Here is a 20,603-nt window from a genome sequence, read left to right on the forward strand (position 1 = left end):
AAAACCCCCAATTTGTCAAAACAAATCAGATCAGAGAGTATTGGAAACACTCATTTCCAATTATATTTTTAATTTGATTACAAATATTCAAACTGTAGATGATATAAAAACTATGAGTCAAGATAGTATTTACCATGGTATAAAAACGATTTTAGAGGATATCACTCATAAATAACATGTTCCCAGAACTTAAATCATTAAAAATTTTGCAATGGAACGGTAGATCCGTTGTTTCGAATAAAAATAGTTTAATTCATTTTTTAATAACTGAAAATATTGATATTGTATTATTAAGTGAAACCTGGTTCAAACCAAATCAAAATTATACATTTAAAGGTTATAATGTAATTCGCCAAGATAGATATGACGGGTATGCAGGTGTTGCAATTTTAATTAAAACAACTATACCATTTCGTGAAATAAATATTAGAAACAATTTTAATGAGGGAATTTTAGTTTGCGGTGCTATCGTTAAATGTAACACAATAGAACTAAGTTTTTTATCTATATATAGACCTCCAAATATTAGTACATCCAAAAACGATTGGATAAATATCTTCTCACAAATCAAATCACCTTTTTTAATTGGCGGAGATATGAATGCTCATCACTCACTATGGGGCTCACTGCGTAATGATCCAGTTGGTAACCAAATTGTTAGCAGTATCGAAGACCTAGATCTTGTAATTTTGAATAATGGAGAACCTACATATCTTCCTAGATATGGTACTCAAAAATCTATGATTGACATTTCACTCTGCACAGCTAATATAGCCAGTAAATTTACTTGGTCAGTTTTATCTGACACCTTAGGCTCGAATCATTTTGCTATAACTATGAAATTTTCAATAACCAACACCTCACAAGAAATAATTTATCCAAAAAGCAAATGGAATATCAAGAAAGCCAATTGGTCCCTGTATACATCCTTAATTGAAAACATGTTTTCCAACTACAATAACTCTTTCAATACTTATCAAAATTATAGTTTTCTAATAGATTGCATTAATGATGCTGCAATTAGGTCTATTCCTCAATACAAAATTTTTAAATCTAAAAATCGATCGCCTCCACCATGGTGGGACCCAGAATGCGATCTGATAATCAATGACAGAAAAGAAGCATTAGCATTGTATAAACGTTCACCAAGCCTTGATAATTATCTAAATTGTCAGAAAGTTACTGCTCATACTAAAAAGCAGTTGAAACAAAAAGCCAAAGCTAGTTGGATTAAATGGTGTTCTAATTTATGCAAAAATACCTCCTCTAAGGAGATATGGTCACAGGCCAACAAAATGAATCGAAAAGCATCTATTAGTATAAAACCCTTCAATGATAATCTATTGGACGACTTTTTTAATAAAGTATGTCCTCCTTTTGCTCAAAATTCACCTACACGATCTACACAAAGTCATCATTCAAATAATCACTTCCTGTTAAAACCATTTACTGAAACTGAATTAGATTTTGCCCTTAAAAACCGCATAAATACTTCTCCTGGTATCGATCATATAAAATACCCCATGTTAATCAACCTACCAGATGTTGCTAAAAAACTTCTTTTAAATGTCTTCAATGATATCATCCAAAAAAATATAGTTATTGATTCTTTCAAAGACATCTTAGTTGTTCCTATCCTTAAACCCGGAAAAGACCCAAACATCGTAAGTTCATATAGACCAATATCCTTACTGTCTTGTATTTTTAAAACTTTAGAACGGCTTATAAAATTTAGATTAGATTGGTGGTTACAAAAAGAGAATTTACTTCCAGTAAACCAGTTTGGTTACAAAAGAGGTTTTGGAACTCTAGACGCTTTAACAACACTTGTTGTAGATGTACAGAATAACTTAACTAAAAATAACTACTTAGCAGCACTATTCTTAGATATTGAAGGAGCTTATGACTCAGTTTGTTTATCAACCTTAAAACATAAAATGGTAAATTTTTTTCATATGCCAATTGCTTTCGTTAACACAATAATCGGTTTCTATACAGATAGGGTAATTTACATCAGAGATCATAATAACAAACTAATAGGACCTCGACATAATTATTACGGTATACCACAAGGCTCAGTATTATCACCAATTTTATTTAATCTGTACACCTCTGATATACATAAGATGCAAATAAACAACATCCCATTCAAAATCATACAATATGCAGACGACTTTTGTGTCTATATGGAAAGCAAGAAATATGAAAACGGTATGCAAAACCTAAGTACAGTTTGTAGTTCCCTCTTTCCATGGTTCTTAGAGAACGGCTTAAATTTATCAATTAACAAATCAGCAGTATCTGTCTTTACAAGACACAATCTTCCTATAAACCAAGATGTATTACTTAGTGATCAATCTTTTACATTTAAAAATAATGTCAAATATCTGGGACTCATTCTGGACAAAAAACTAACTTGGAAACCACACATACAATATATGCTGGATAGATGTAGCAAAGGTATTAATTTCCTTAGAATGACAACTAGAGTGTGGTGGGGCTGCGATGTTGAAACATCTTTATTGTTTTATAGAGCTTATATACGATCCATTATAGATTATGGTGCTACTCTCTACGGTTCTGCTTCCAAAAACCTTTTAAGAAAAATTGACATTTTCCAAAATTCTGCCTTGAGAATCTGTTTAGGTGCTATGAGATCTACTCCTATACAACCAATACATGTTGAAGCTTCTGAGCCTCCTTTAGAGATTAGAAGAAATTTACTAAGCGAAAAATGGGTACTTAAAGCATACACTACAAATTTCGAATTATTTTCCAGTATATGTCATCTTAACGAATCAGATCTTACTCACAAGTATTGGATTAAAAAACCATCTCCGCCTTTATGTACTGCATTACAGAACAATCCTATTTTTTCAAATGAATTAAACACAGTAGACAAAAACTTAGACTACTTTGCTCTCTTCCATAAAACTGATGTAATAATACCCACATACAACGAAAACAACATAATCAGCAACAATATCCTGAAATCTATTTTGAACTGCTACAGTGATGCAACAGTTATATACACAGATGCATCTAAATCAAGAGAAGGATCTGGCTGTGCTTATTTTTTACCCTCAGGAGGTTTCGAATTCAAGTACAAACTTCCCAATGAGTTTTCAATTTTCTCTGCGGAATCATTGGCCATACTCGAAGCGTTGAAATACATTAAAAACTCTTATACTAAAAAAACGTTAATTCTTTCAGACTGCCTATCAGTTTTACAGAATATCAAAAATACTTTTTTGCCCAAAACATTTAGTAATCCTTACATATTTTTAATAAAGGATATGTTAAAGCAGTTAGAAGACTCTGGCTTCAATATAAAATTTATTTGGGTTAAGGCACATATTGGACTCAAAGATAATGAGTATGTAGACTACTTAGCTAAATCCAGTATAACATCAGGCACTTTATTGTCATATCCTTTATGTGTATCAGATGTTATTACTATTTTTAAAAGAAACCAACTATCGATATGGAAAGATCAATGGAATCTTTATTGCTTAACAAACCCCACAAGATACACCACTTTACAACCAGTGATTCCACAAAGTACCTGGTTTAAGAGTTTTAAAGCTCCACGTAAATATATAACAACTATAAATCGATTACGTTTTGGGCATGCTTGCTATCCAAGTCATTTATATAAAATAAATGTGATTGAAGACAATAATTGCAAACATTGCGGAAAGCAGGGTGATCTTGATCATATCTTTTTTGAATGTACTAAGTTTCAGCAGCATTCAAACTCTCTCTATAAAAATTTAATTAAACTTGATATGCATGCACCATTCAATATACAGTCTTTGCTGGCTACAGGCTCACAACAAATATACAATATTATTATAGCTTTCTTGTCAGATACACGCACGGTCCTATAAGATTTGTACGCTGGCATGATATTTTTTATGATTTAAGTTCAGATTTGCATCTTTTTTTTTTTGTCATAAATGTTTTATCACTTTATCAGAGTTCCATTATTGTTTTTATTGTATTATTGTTGTATTGTATTATTTATTGTATTACTATATTGTTTCTGTTTAATTTTGTATTAGGGATAGGATTGTATATTGTTTATTGCAACTGGCTGAATGACTAATGTCTATGCCATTAAATAAAAAAAAAAAAAAAAAAAAAAAAAAAGTTTTGGTTAATTTTTGGTAACTATTGTTAATTTTTGGTATTGTAACTGTTAACTATATTTATTTCGTTGAAATTATATAATAGAAGTATAACTTATTTCGTGCGCACAAAGTACACACACATTCTTTTTTTTTCATACGCGGGGTCCAGACCTATTACTGTATATTCTATATTATTGTTTTTCGTTTTCTTTGAAAACATTTTTTTATGCTTTTTTTCATTTAGCTAATGCCTCGACAACTAATGGCCATTGGCATTGTAGGTAAGGTGAATTTTTGCAGTTAGGTACGCTAGTGTCATGTGTGTGTGTTGAGTAAGTGTCTTGATACTTTGCAAAGTCGACGTCATTGTCTTTGCAAAGAGACGCCAATTGTATCCGAACGTCTGCGGTCCCTCCGGTGAGTACCGATCCCACAAGGACAGAAATTAATTAATCTATTAATTTATAATAAACGAAAAATTTTTGACCCTGGTGAGATTTTTATGCTTTCAGCATGCACATTTTTGGTTTATATTGTAGGTATATCTTTCCCGACATGGAAATTCTTTTAATATCCTATATATGCCAAAATGCCTGTAATAATATTGTTGCTAAACAGGTAAATTTTCATTGTATACCGGGTGTACCAATCAAACTGTGTTTTTCTTCTCAAAGTTTGCATCATCCTGTGGAATATTCTAGCATTTATAAAATACTAAAATTAAAACCGAACTATAGCCTCAGATTTTCTTAACATTCTGTTTCTTGATACATTCGTTTATGTTGGATAATAGAAAAGTTAGGTACTTTAACAACTAGACATGTTCTTCATCAATACACGGTGTTTCTAAATAAGTGCGACAAACTTCGAGGGATAATTCTGTATGAAAAAATAATGAAAGTTGGTTTTATAAACGTATGTCCGCAAATGTTCCGTTTCCGAGATACGGGATGTTGAATTTTTTCTTACAAACTCACGATTTATTTTATTGCTTTAAAACCGGTTAAGATATGCCAATGAAATTTGGTGGGTTTTAAGACGTAGTTGTTGCACATTTTTTGACATACAACTAAGAATTTAATATTCACCACTAACGCGCATACGTGTAATATGACCGATCATATTACCCGTATACACGCTAATGGTGAATATAAAATTCTTAATTTTATGTTAAAAAATCCCCAATAATAACTATCTCTTAAAACCTACCAAATTTCATTTGCATATCTTAACTGGTTTTAAAGCCATAAATAAATTTTCAGCTTGTAAGAAAAAATTCAACATCCCGTATCTCGGAAACGAAATATTTGCGGACATACGTTTATAAAGCCAACTGTCATTATTTTTCATGCACAATTATCCCTTAAAGTTTGTCGTACTTATTTAGAAACATCGTGTATTGATAAAGAACATGTCTAGTTGTTAAAGTACCTAACTTTTTTATTATCCAACATAAACGAATAAATCAAAAAAGAGAATGTTAAGAAATCCTGAGGCTATAGTTGGGTTTTAATTTCAGTATTTTATAAATGCTAGAATATTCCACAGGGTGATGCAAACTTTGAGAAAAAAACACAGTTTGATTGGTACATCCAGTATACAATGAAAATTTACATGTTTAGCAACAATACTATTACAGTGGTATTGTTAAAGAATCAGGCTATAACATGTTCAAAAAATCACTTAAATGGCCAACAGGTTTAGGAAATATAAGAAATCAAAATGACTAAATTTTTAAGTTGGCCGATTTCTATGCACGTAAGTTTATTTTCCAGCTGTGTCGATCTGTCTAATCTCCTGGTCGTAGAGCTCTCTCAGACATTGATTTTTGGATTCCACTTATCCAGGTAGTTTCCGGTCCCCCTTTTCCTTCTTTCCGGAGATTGCCATTCCATCATCAACTTTGAGAGTCGATGTTCCTCTATTCTTTGTACATGGCCATACCATCAAAGTTGTTTTTCTTAGATTTCTTCTATGTTTGTTTTCCTATTCATAATAACTCGTACATTCATTGTGGGAGATTCTAGAGATGCAGACCGATATTCACCAGAAGTACATTTCCAGTGCGAGCAACTTCTGTTCTGTTCGCTTACTCAGTTGCCAGATTTCGCATCCATACAGTACCATGCTTTTAAAAATGCTATTATATAGCTGTTTTCTTTCGATATAATTTTTGATCAAAGTAGTGAGTTCAAAGTTCTTATTACTTTCTTTCCTCTATTTCGAATTATGCCCTTCCACTTTGTTGGATTCTCGTTCCAAAGTATACATAATCAGATCTTGGCTCTATAACCATATCATCCTCTAGTTGTAACTCATTTTCTGTCCTCCTATACACATACAGAGTTGGGATAAAGTATGGAACCAAGCAAATATCTTTGAAACGAAAAGAACAAAATTTATGAAACTTTGCATGCAATTACAGTGACGCAAAAGGCATCTGATGCCATATTTTTTGTTACTACTCCACTTCCGGTTTTACCGGAAATACCCTAACTTATTTACTTTAAATGGGACACCCTGTATATTTTTGCAGATTTTAAAAGAACTTGTTATTTTTAATTCATGCATACCAAGTTTGGAAGAAAAAACTATTAAAACAAGAAATAAATCTCTTTACAGTTAAAAAATAGGTTAATTTATTTACGTTAGCGTTAGACCAATGATATTAAAAATAAAAAAAAATAATTTCAAATCTTGAACATGTTTGCTGTTCACCTCCTGACAACGTGCAAGCCTATAAATAAATTCGTGAGTCACTTTTTGAAAGATTTCTACACGTATTCACATTCATCAATTATTCTTTGTCGGAGAACGAGCGGGCCACTCTATGAATCCTCTACGTCCAATCCATCGATTTGGAAAATTCACTTCCAAAAAATAAAAATTCACCACAACCTATTATCATTAATATTTCAATACGATATTTTCCACTTAAATGAACTATTTTTAATATAACTTATTTCTGTCAATTAGTTCAGTAACAATATGACCTACTATACTAAATTCAAATAAGTCATGCAGTGCATGTAAACAACAATTTTAGTCTACAGTATAGATGGTACTCGTTTATTTCCTACTACATTGTATTAATACAAAAAATTATCTACGACACTTAACATTTTTTTTACCAAATTTGGTATGTATGAATTAAAAATAGCAAGTTCTTTTAAAATCCGCAAAAATATACAGGGTGTTTTATTTAAATTAAATAAGTTAAGGGTATTTCCGGTAAAACCGGAAGTGGAGTAGTAACAAAAAATATGGCAACAGTTGTCTTTTGCGTCACTGTACTTGCATGCAAAGTTTCATAAATATTGTTCTTTTCGTTTCAAAGATATTTGCTTGGTTCCATACTTTATCCCAACCCAGTATATTTGGTTTCATCTATATTGACCTATATGCCTAATTTTTTGTATTCTAGAAACAGCCGGTTTGTCATAAATATTAGATCATCTTTATCCTGGCAAGCACCGCCTGATCGTCAGGAAAATGCAGTGTGTATAGTGCTGAATTGTCAGCAGTTGTTCTGTCTATTAGCCTCATATTAAAAATGATGTTCTTCATACCAAAAAAGGGATTTCTTAGGTTGACTGTAGCAAAACTCCAGATGGTCTACCAATAAAACAAAACATAAATACTTAATTTTTATTTCATATATTTCCCAAAATAATATGGGATTATTTATGTATTTACAGTAAGAGAAAGATTTAACTATGTATGTACACCTTAACATTAATATTTACATTGTAGAACTGACACCTTATGTACAATGATAAAAATTAAATAATAAAAGCTAAGAGATCTAATAAAATAACCATAGAATGAGGTTAAATAAAATCCAATACAATAAAACATTTCGTCTAGCATCTAGTGCTGTCGCCAGGGGGGTACAACGGTTTCCTTTATTTAGATGGACTTACCCAAGTTTTTTTTATATATTTTGATCCGTAGAACACGAATTTTTTGGGTAACAGTTGATCCGGATGTCGAGAAGATTGTTATAAACAAAGAACTTGCAGACTTACAGAACAGCGATTTTTCGCAAAACAAAATATTTTTTTGTGTTTTTGGGTCATCTAAGAAAAAATATTCTTACAAGTTTTTTCGTAGGATTCATAGCTTTCCAGATAAACGCGGTTGAACTTTCAAAAAATCGAAAAATTGCAATTCTTGAACCCGAATAACTTTTGACTAAGAAATAAAATAGCAATTCTGCTTACCGCATTTGAAAGTTCAAGTCAATTTATACCGGTTTTCATTATTTGCATTGGTAAAAATAAATTTTTTCATTGTTAAACAAAGCTAAAAACAAGTAGTGTTTGAGCGTTTTGACGAGTATCCAATGCATGCGTCTTAATGCATGCTACGTAGAAATATCCTGTTTACAGGTGCTTGCACTTGTTCCTACTCGTTCGATTTTAAATGAGAGATGCATTGAAAACATCACTCAAGCACTACGTGTTTATAACTTTGTTTAGCAATAAAAAAATTAATTTCAAATGCTGCAAGCATAATTGCTATTTTATTTCTTTGTCAAAAGTTATTCGGGTTCAAGAATTGCAATTTTTCGATTTTTTGAAAGTTCAACCGCGTTTATCTCGAAAACTATGCATCCTACGAAAAAAGTTGTAAGAATACTTTTTCTTTGGATGACCCAAAAGATACAAAAAAATATTTTGTTTTGCAAAAAATCGCTGTTATGTAATTCTTTCTGCAAGTTCTTTGTGTATAACAATCTTATCGACATCCGGATCAACTGTTACCCAAAAAATTCGTGATCTACCAATAACGGGTCAAATAATTAGGTCAAAATATATAAAAACTTGGGTAAGTCCATCTAAATAAAGGAGGCCGTTGTACCCCCTGGCGACAGCACTAATCCTTCCTCGTGATAATTTAATATTTTTTATTTGTTTATTAAGCGTATAATACAGCGGAAGTTGAAATATCAGTCCATTGTTTAGTTCAATATAAATAAAACTATCAACTGCTAAAAATAACACGAATATATTATAAAATGGAAATCATAGTATTTTGGGTTATTTGTACCTTGCGATAAAAAACATATAATTTGACTTTAAAAGAAAATTAATAAATAAATATAAACATTTTTCAATCTTAAGTTTCAAGATCGTTCGAATAGTGGTCTGTACATGGGAATATATCAATCTAAACCTTGTACAGTTAAGTGAGAGAATAAACACCGACCGTTATAAAAAAATTAAAAAGTTTACAAAATCAGAAAAAGATAATGGAAACATTAAATTCAAAATAAAAATAAATTAAAAGCTCTAAAAATGAATTATAATAAGAGTTATATTTATGGAAAGTTCAAAGAACTTGTTGATTGAAATTGCTATGGCAATAAAGAAATGAGATTTCTCTGGGAAGAGAACCTGTTTGAAGGCCAAAGAGATAATGATTTGATCTAGAAGAGGAGGTAAATGCTAGACCAAGAATACGGGATGGGCCAATAGGATGGTAAAGCAGCAGTCTAGGATAATAAACCCCCAGAACTACTCAAACTAATGGACAACGAAGCTCCAGAAGAAAGACCCACGCACTACAGCTACCTACGGATAGGCACATCAAGAGGAAAAAGCTGATAGTTTTTTAAAACTGCTGTATGGCATGGAAGCATGGATAATTTCGGAATCAATATGTAAACGTATAGAGGCTTTCGGGATGTGATAATATCGCCACTGCATGTGACAACTGCGACCTATGTGTATCGACTGAAGTAGGAGAAACAGTAAAAAACAAAGGATGAATGCATAGAGTGACAAAAAAATGTAATTAAATTAAATAAGAAATAAATTAGGAAAAGTCTAGGCGTGGGCATCAGTTGATGTCAAAATGATACATCATTGATTACGATGGTTAGGGAACCTCTCAACGTTCAAAAGAATATACATCCAATACAAAGAATCACTAGACGTTATATTTTTTAAAAGAATAGCAGAATGCCAAAAAAATATGGTGGGGATGGTAAACACGATTATGTCTGTGAAGAAAACTAATATATGTATGATCCAAGATAGAATCATGAAAACACATGGTTAGAAAATCTGATCCTCATAAATATATAGGCAAAGAGAATGATGCTTTATTATTATCATGTATCGTGTATTGTAAATTGTCACTTAAGTTTGCAAAATTTTTATACTACAAAATTGTGACACACTTTTAAAAAAATATATAATATAAAAAATCATAACCAGTAATTAATATCCAATCTCTATAAAATGCACAATAATTTCTAATTCTTAAAAGTGCGCCAAAACAATATTTAAGAGATACTTCTACTTTTGCAAATACATCAATTTTAAAGAATTTCACCAAAATTTGGCAGAACTTTGTTATAAAAATAAAATAGGAATAAATTTCTAGTGGTATGACAACAACTGTTAATATGTCAAGTTAGCCTAATTTTGAATAGTGTTATATACTACAACAAAAGATGTATCTTGGAGATGATTCACATGAAGAAAGATCAAAATTGTATCAATAACAAGACCGATATCCAGGATCTCTCCAATATATACAACTTAATAAATTTAATTTATTTTGTAAAATAGTGTTTACTGATAAAGGCAAATAGCCGAAACGTTTAAGCAATAATAAAGTGATTTATTTATAACAAACCGACAAACACAAGAATTTAAAAAGTAAGTTTCTTAGATTCATTTTACTTAATAATTACTAAACGGCATAATTAGCAAAAAACACATTCTGTCACAAATTTGTGACACATTAACTTTTGTCATACCAACGCTTGAATGATAAAAGTGATATTTCACAATTTATAATTGCGAAAGTAAAAATATCCTAATTTCAAAACAGATTTTGAAAATATTGCATTCTAAAACACAGTTCTAAATATTTTACAATGTTACGTATCGTTTACAACTTATTCTGATTCAAGTTTTCGCAACAATGAAACAAATTTCTAATGACAGTATAAATATGAATAACAAACAGCTCCAAATAGTCTGTTTTACGGAAATATTTCTCAATATGAGGAATATAAATACACATTGGCTCTGTAGATTTTAATAAATAAAATAAAACGGCTAATTATATTGTAATAAACGGTTTTTAGGCCTGCAATAAATACCTTGGATATTTGTTGTAGTGGGGATATATTTGAAGAAAATAAACTAAAATTTACTGTAAGTATAATATATGTTAACAAAGTAAAAAATAATGGTCAAACGCTAGAATAAAATCCTATAAAAATCAAATAAAAGACAAAAAAATCTATAAAACAGAAAAGTATGGATAAAGAAAAAGACTTGAATAAATGCAGAGCAATTCAGAAAAGCACCAGCAAGAAAATTAGAGAAGCAAAATAGAAGTGGCTCTCTGAAAAACGCAAGGAAATAGAAGATCAAAATTTAAACAAAAAACTTAACGACCGCCGAAGTGGAAGTCGAAACGCCAATAAAATCATTTTTCCAACTTAAATTGTGGCTTACATATTTTTCAATTAGAATAATAAATTACCTATATGCCACAAAGAAGTAGCTTCAGAGCAATATTAAACAAAAAAAAATCAAAGAAATGACAGGTTCTATAAAAAAGCACAAGAACGAATATCATTAAAAATGATAAAGGGGATATTATTACTGATGTGAAGGAGAAATTGTGTCACTGGACCAATTACATCCAACAACTATTTAATAATAAAAGAACTGTCATTCGAAACCACAGAGGAAACCGGACCACCAATATTACAAGAAGTCATTTATGCCATTAAAAACACAAAATAGGGTAAAGCTGATGGAACGGATGATATACCTATCGATTTATTAAAACTCATTGAAGAAGATGTTATTGATATAATGGTCGAACTCTTTAATCTGATATATTATTATCAGACTGCCACAATCACCAGACATCGGTTGCAATCGACCTTTGTAGCAATTCCCAAAAAGTCAAGTGCAACAACCTGCTTAGATAAAGAACAATAGCTTTAATAAGTCACACATTAAAGCATTTTTGAAAATAATATACAGCAGAATCGTTAAACTGTTGAATGTGAAATTAGTGACACAAAAAAGACATCTTCAACAAGGTGGAAGGAGCAACAGGTATGGGCAGAAGATATGCTATATTTGGCTTGAATGTACTGGTCCAGAGAAATATGGACATGCATCGAGGACATTTACTTATGTTTTGTAGACTTTGAAAAGGCATTCGATAAGGTTCGATATAAAAAGCTCGTAGATATATTAAAAAGCAAAAATATTGGCAGTTAACTATTAATTATCTAATTATACATTTAGATAATCATCAATTATTAGGGAAACATCCAAAAATTAATTCCAAAATATATTTGCGGCTAATAAAACGCTTAAAGTGAAGTAAATTTGGTGGCGTTCAGAATAACACTATTTCTATCAAAGTTCACCCTTCATATTTTTGTTAAGTGATGTCAAACGGTAAACAAAATTGATAACCAATTTATTTAAAGCAGTAAAATTCGTATTTTATAATAATTTGGTCGATAGTGGTTCCGATTTTATAAATACTTTTTTTAGCATACGATATGTTTCTTGAAGTTCATTTATAAACCTTATGGTCCCTTAAAATAGCCGTTAAAAGATGAAATCAGTTTCATTGTTAATATTACAGAGCATAATCACAGTTTAATGCTAAAGAATCAGTTAATTCTTGTAATCCACTGCTGAGACAAAATTTTGAATGGTCGACGATAACGACCAATCCATAGACATAATAAATGGTAGACCAGACAAGGTATGGACCGCTCTGTGCATTGAAGTGTAACGCCAATATTGGGACCGTGCAAGTTAGGAAGAGCGACACCTGGTTTCATAGCTCGGCAACATTTTTAGCACTTTTAATTATATTGGCCAATTATATTAGTCCTGGTTCCTGGATAATGGACATTCTAAGTCTTGACGTCACAACATTGGGAGGAGCTTATATTTGACTCCAAACAATTTTGTTTATAATGTTAAACACTCATAAGGAATTTTTAATTTGTTGTTTACGTGGTTTGTGTGACAAAATAAGACTTTTCATTTAGGTATTTAGTTAAAGAAACGTGTCAATTAAGAGATTTTTATTCGTTTTTGCCCAGGTGAGTTAATTTAATGCAATGATTAGAACGTAAACAGTTTTGAGGTTATGTTTATTTTCAACCACTAAGGAATAAAAACCACCTGAGCAAAAACGAATAAAAATCTCGTTAATTAACACGTTTCTTTAACGAAATACCTAAATGAAGTCTTATTTTGCCACACAAAGCACATAAATGAAAAATTCCTTATGACCATTTAACGTTACAAACAAAATTGTTTGGAGTCAATATAAGCTCCTCCCAATTTTGTGACATTTGTGACGTCAGACTTAGGCTGTCCATTGTCAAGGCCATAGCCCAAAAAAGAATAAGAAGAAAAAATAAGATTAAGGTTACGTTATTAAAAGGTAAACATTGTACTATGTACAAGCAAAATACCATTAATTAAATTCACTTTAATAATTGCATATCATATCAATATTGTGGAGCAACATATAATTTTTACAATTTATAATACATCATTTGCGAAATCCCATTTTCTTCAATGTCAGTAGGTATGAAATATACGTCAATTTGACAATTTCAATTAACAATATGAATTATTTAAGAAGTATTATGTAAAGAAAGTTGCAAAATTTGTCCGCTATAAGCGCACGATCGTTTCTCGTATCCTCTCCAACTGCTTGCACACAGCGAATAGCGAGCTTTCGAGCTTCTGTCATATAATATGTTGTATAATCGGTGCATAATATTAATGTACACAGATTATTCAACATATGACAGAAGCTCGAAACAAATGACAATCGATGAAAAGCCCCATCAATGGACAATATGTATTCTATTGAGTGGTCTAGCCATCTTTGTCTGTCACACGCGCAGGATCGCTTTGTAAAAAGAGATAGACAGATCAGCGATCGACTGCCCGCGCGTTACGGTATTTTGCTCAGTATGCCTTGTCTACCCCTAATATGTCTATGGGCCAATCACGGTACACGTAGGATGCCGTTAGCCGTCATTCATCTGCGCGTAGGACTAAAATTTTTGATGCGCCGTCACGGAGTGACCCTACTGATTATTTAGCATTAAACTGTGGCATAATATTGGAATTAAAACTTACCAAGACCTTACCATTAATAATCTCATTTGCTTTAGTTTTAATTATTAGATCTTAAGTTTTAGGGATCAATGTGGTCGGTTACAGATACCAAATTAATTTCTGAAATTTTTTAAAGATCGTAAGAACATTATACAGTGTGTCGCGTTTAAGATGAAGACGCCCCTACAGTCGGAAAAATGAAAGATTACCCATGAACGATCACATGAATCACTTATTTTGTATTTGCTGTCTTTTTCTATCAATAACAAACGTTTGTTATAGAAAAAGACAGCAAATACAAAATAAGTGATTCATGTGATCGTTCATGGGTAATCTTTCATTTTTCCGACTATTTATTTCAGCTAACAAAATAAATACAGATTTGAAATTTTGCACAGTCACACAGGTTGATGATTCACATTTTTTAAGATAGTCAACTGAAATTTAAATTTTAAATGCGGCCTACTGCGAATCCACAAACAGGGTTAATTTTCAGTATTTTGCTTCAAAAGTTGTTCCAACTATTATTAAAACCTCACATACCAAATTTCGCACTTTTAGTATTTTCAGTATTTGTAGTCAGAATCCTAAAATCTAAAATTAGCTATCCCGAGATTTATCTCGAGACAGCCTTACGCACTTTGTGGAGTCCAAGTAATGAACAATCAGAGGCAGAAAGCAGAAGGCCTCCAAATATCAACAAAAAAAAACTCGTCCGCCAAAAAGTGTTAATAATAATCTAGGATTAAAGTATACAGATACTGTAGGAAACAGAGGTTGAACCTCGCAAAATGGACACAAGTCCGGTTTTATTTTTTTTTTCTGGTAAGTCAAGGGGTGCCTATTATGAGACTAACTTTTTCTTAAAAAATTTCGCCCCGTAAGCCCCCTTTTCATCCCTTTAAGGGGGCAATTTGTGGTTTTTGCGAAACGTAGCCCTTCCTGTACGTTTTGCAAAAATTACTTAATAGTAAAATAAGGAGGACCATATCTCCTACTATTTATTTTCCGACAGCATATGTCTATCACCCACCGTTTAGCGGGGGTGGCGCCCCAAATTTTCCAAATTTTTAAAAATGACGTTTTAAAAAAAATTATTGTTCCCAAACTGTAATGAAAATTAAGAAGAAACCCTGCGGCTATTAATCACAAATAAGTGGCTGATTTTTGGTGTAGGTTTCATTTAAGGGAAATTACAAATTTTTAAATTACAGGGTGTTACATTTAAAAAAAACCCCTTTTTATACCATCTGAACCGCCTATGCTAGAGTAAAAAAACTTTCAGCGATTATCCATATACTAGTGTTATTTATAAATTTGTATAATGCACCCCCATATTTCCCCGGAACCACCCTAAAAAAAGGAGAATTAATAAAGAAAATAATCAAAAATTAATTTTGGGCCACCACTGTGGCTTTAGGGTGCAAAGAAAATAAAATATGCATAGGTCATAATGTGTAGCAGATAGTGTGTTCTTTTATTTTTCATAAGTACGTTATCTATAAAATAAATAGGCGACGAAAAAAAAAAACAAAAACTGGAGCCCGCCAAAGCATTTCTGAGGTTTACGGCGCCTCTGTGCCGTAACGGTTGCTTATACAAAAAAAAATGCATAGGACCTTATTTGTAGAGAAAATAGTGGTCTTTAATTCTGTATAAGTTTTGTTTTAAAAAAATGTATAGGTAATAAGAAAATCGGCAAAACATGCTCTCCAAGGGATAGGGGTAGTTTCCGCATGGATGTTGCAATAATCATATATATTTATGAAAAACCCTATTGATGGAGCATATGTCCATATGGGTCAAAAAGCAAAAAAAAAAAATTTTTTTTCAACCCCTCCCTTTATTTATTTTTTTTGCTACAGGGGTTCATCAAGAAATCGCTTTTGGTGTCCATGCATGGGTAATAAGAACATGCACAAAATGATATGTGAAGCATTTTAATAAATGGCATGGTGTGTGAAGGATTCCAAGAAAATCATTCTCTTTATTAATTCTCCTTTTTTGGGGTGGTTCCGGAAAACAATGGGGGTGCATTATAGAAATTTGTAAATAACACCAGTACATGGATAATCGCCGAAAGTTTTTTTACTCTAGCATAGGCGGTTCAGATGGTATAAAAAGGGGTTTTTTAAAATATAACACTCTGTAATAAAGAAATGGGCAATTGCCTTTAAATGAAACCTATACCAAAAAATCAGCCACTTATTTGTGATTAATCTCCCCAGTGTTTCTTCTTAATTTTCATTACAGTTCGGGAAATATATATTTTTTTAAAAACATCTTTTTTAAAAACTTGTCAACTTTGGGGCGCCACCCCCGCTAAACGGTGGGTGATAGACATATGCTGTTGGGAAATAAATAGTAGGAAATATAGTCCTCTTCATTTTACTATTAAGTAAATTTTTTGCAAAACGTACAGGAAGGGCTACGTTTCGCAAAAACCACAAATTATTCCCTTTAAAGGGATGAAAAGGGGGGTTCCGGGGCGAAATTTTTTAAGAAAAAGTTAGTCTTAAATAAGCACCCCTCGATATACCAGAAAAAAAAAATAAAACTGTGTCCATTTTGCGAGGTTCAACCTCCGTTTCCTACACTAAGAGGTCCAAACGAGATTCTCAAATGTAGAACCTCCACAAAGTGCGGAAAGAATGAACAGTCAGAGGCAGAAAGAAGAAGACCTCCACACATCGACAAAGAAACTCGTCCTCCAAAAAGTCATGAAAATATATATGTGTACCTTTTAGTCCTAGATTATCACTTTTTGGTGAACGAGTTTTTTTTGTCGATATTTGGACTTCTTCTTTCTGAAGATTGATTCCTCTTCGCACTTTTTGGAGGTTCTAGCTTTTGCTGAAATCCTAAAGTTTTGTAAATATATTATTTTTTTGTATATTTAGTACGTATAACAAGTTTTTTCTTATTAAAAACAAAAAGTATATAACCGACAACATTGTTTTGGCTCATTAGTATTTTGCTGTAGTCCTAAATACATCTGATCTGTTTTAATAGACAATACAGAATTATAGCAAAACCCATATATTTTATGAGAAAACCTTTTTGATTTATAATAGGAACATTATTTACATATATTGTTAAAGATAATTAGACCCATTTCTATTGTGATTACAGATTTCTGTATTTGATTATTATGGTTTCACCGGATTGTTTGTATTTTTTACTTTTTACACATATTAATTAAAAGAAGTGAAATAGAAAACATAATATGGATGGCAACATTGACCCCTCCAGGGAAGAGGCACTTCATGCTCGGTCATGGTCACTATTTCTGTGAGGTGGTAGTAGAAAAGTAACTTAAATTAGGGTCATACATATTTAAGAATGCATTTAAAATACAACTTCGTTTTTATACTACATAAAAATTTTAAATAGCTTAATTAGAAAAAAATACAAACTTTATTTTAAAGTTTTTTGTACATTTTGTGATTGGAAGATGAAAATTTTTATAGACTAGTTATTTGATTTGGTTTATTAAGCAAGTAATTTTTTTAAATAAAGCTATTCCTATTATAAATTTGTATATTTTTACGAAAAACGTTTGATTTGTATTGCTAAAACATTTGGCATATTGTAAGAAATATCTTAAACCATTTAATAATAGTCCTTTTTGAATTAAATTCAAGGTATATCACTATTATAAAGTAATTTCAAGAAAAAATTACTTTATTTGTTGGCAATAAGCCATAATTTTACTTTAAAATTAAGTCTATTTGACTTTTCGATTTAGCCTTCAGAAATCGTTATCGATTTCCGAAGTGGAAATCGAAATGACAAATAAACTTAATTTTATAGTAAATTTGTGGCTTATCCCAACAAAAATAGTAATTTGCATTAAGATGCCACTTCAAAATAGCAATCCCATGAGGAATCATATAACAACTAAAAGATTTCTTGTTTGTGAGGTTTTTCAAGTACATATTTGTATTTAAATGTAGCTTTTTCCACTTTTTCTTAAATACTGTTTAATTCCTGAAATCAAGTACCAAATCAATGCCCATTCTTTGCAATTTCTCTAGTATTTTTGACAGTTAAATTTACTAAAGTGACGATTTTATAGTTTTTTTTAGAAAATATTGTGAACATTATTTCCATTAAATTACATTATCTAGTATAATCATGTAGTTTGTTGTAAATTATTCCTGGACGGAGCCTTTTCAAGAATTACTATAGCATTGTCAATCTAGTCGACCAAACGCAGGCGTCAATAATATTACAATGAGATCTTGTACCGGGTGTCCCAATAAAAATGGCTCTCGGCCATATCTGAGGAATCGTTTATAGTACAGCTTTGAGAAAAAAATATTTATAAAAAAAGTTGCCTCGGGAAAAGCCTGTAAATTATTTTCATAATTGTAGGTCCACCGCTAGAGGGCGTAATTGAATATCAAAAATTAAAAAATTCAAAATTTACCTAATGAAAGGGCACTGGAAATCCAATCCTCGTATTCTTCATAAAATTCTGCGCATATTTGACTTCACAAGTTTAAGTCTACATTTGCAAATAAGAGGTAGGGGTGAGTGGGAATCATCTTATCAAAAAATGGCTGTAAGTTCGGTTCTGCTGAATCGAATTTTGCATACTTGATCTTGTTGAAAACAGCTCTTTTTCGTCAATGTAAGAGTCTTATTTTCGAAATAGACTAATAAGTAATATGTCAGCTAGTAGGCGTTATTTAATTATTTTCGGAAATCTAGTTTTCCTTGGAGAATATTAAATACAAGTATGCATTTTTAATCCTGTATTACAAAATTAGACCAAATTAGCAACATAATACCGAAAACCACATGTCGATACCTTTTTTTTATCTCGAGATATCTTAAGAAACGTGTAAATTTTAAACAACTGTTAATGTTACCGGTAACTGAAGTTAAGGAAAAGTAGTGTGCTATGGAAAAAACAAAGAACATTTTTTTCCAGGTGTAAACGTATATAATTAATTTAAACAACACTATAAAATATAAAAAAGAAATAAAAGCAACTAGGTACTTACTTAGTGACGACCTAAATGTTTAAATTGTTGCCAATCATTTTCGATGCAACCATTTACTCTTTCAAGAGTAGATTGAACAGCTGTCTCAATTTCTGCTTTCGCAATGGTTTGAATGACTTTTCGTATTCTCTAGATTCTAGATCATGTTTTCTCGAGTAGTGGGCCTAGCGGGAAAAACAAGGTTTTTAATCCGTCCCCATAAATATAAGTCTAAAACAGTTAAATCTGTTGCTATTTAATCTACTCTTGAAAGAGTAAATGCTTGCATCGACAATGATGGGTAACAATTTGAACATTTAGGCAGTCACTAAGACTAAGTAAGTAGTTCCTTTTATTTCTTTGTTATATTTTATAGTGTTGTTTGTCTTATTGTTGTTTTCATTAATTAAATACGTTTACATCTGGAAAATGTTTATTTGTTTTTTCCACAGCACACTACTTTTCCTTAACCTCGTTTACCGGTGACAGTAACAGTTATGTTTAAAATGTACACATTTCTTAAGATATCTCGAGATAGAAAAAAGGTATCGACATGCAGATTTCGGTATTATGTTGCTAATTTGGTCTAATTTTGTAATGCAGGTTTAGAATTGCATACTTGTATTTAATATTTTCCAAAGAAAACTAGATTTCTGAAAATAATTAAATATCGCCTCCTAGCTTGCATATTAGTTATTAGATTATTTCGAAAATAAGACACTTACATTGACGAAAAAGAGCTGTTTTCAACAAGACCAAGTATGCAAAATTCGATTTAGCAGAACCGGACTTACAGCCATTTTTTCATAAGAAGGTTCCCACTCACCCCCACCTCTTATTTGCAAAGTTAGACTAAAACTTGTCAAATCAAATATGCGCAGAATTATATGAAAAATACGATAATTGGATTTTCAGTGCCCTTTCATTAGGTAAATTTTGGAAAATTTAGATTTTTTATCTTTGATATTCAATTACGCCCTCTGGCGGAGGACCTACAATTATGAAAATAATTTCCAGGCTTTTCCCGAGGCAACTTTTGTTAAATATATTTTTATCTCAAAGCTGTACTATAACGGTTCCTGAGATATGGCCGAGAGCCATTCTTATTGGGACACCCGGTACATTGTATAATGTACAAATTGTACAAAAACCGGGATACCCCTATTCTGCAATCCACATATAAGGGGTGGTGAATTGGAGAACGGGCCATAGGAAACTCAATGTAAAATTCTAAACTGTTGAATGCCTGCATCGCTAGTTATTTTACATCAAAAGACATGAAAAACTATTTGTAGAGGATTGAAATCTGCATCGAAAACAAATGTTAAAATTGT

Source organism: Diabrotica virgifera, chromosome 7, assembly GCF_917563875.1.
Source record: "Diabrotica virgifera virgifera chromosome 7, PGI_DIABVI_V3a".
Lineage (NCBI taxonomy): Eukaryota > Metazoa > Arthropoda > Insecta > Coleoptera > Chrysomelidae > Diabrotica > Diabrotica virgifera.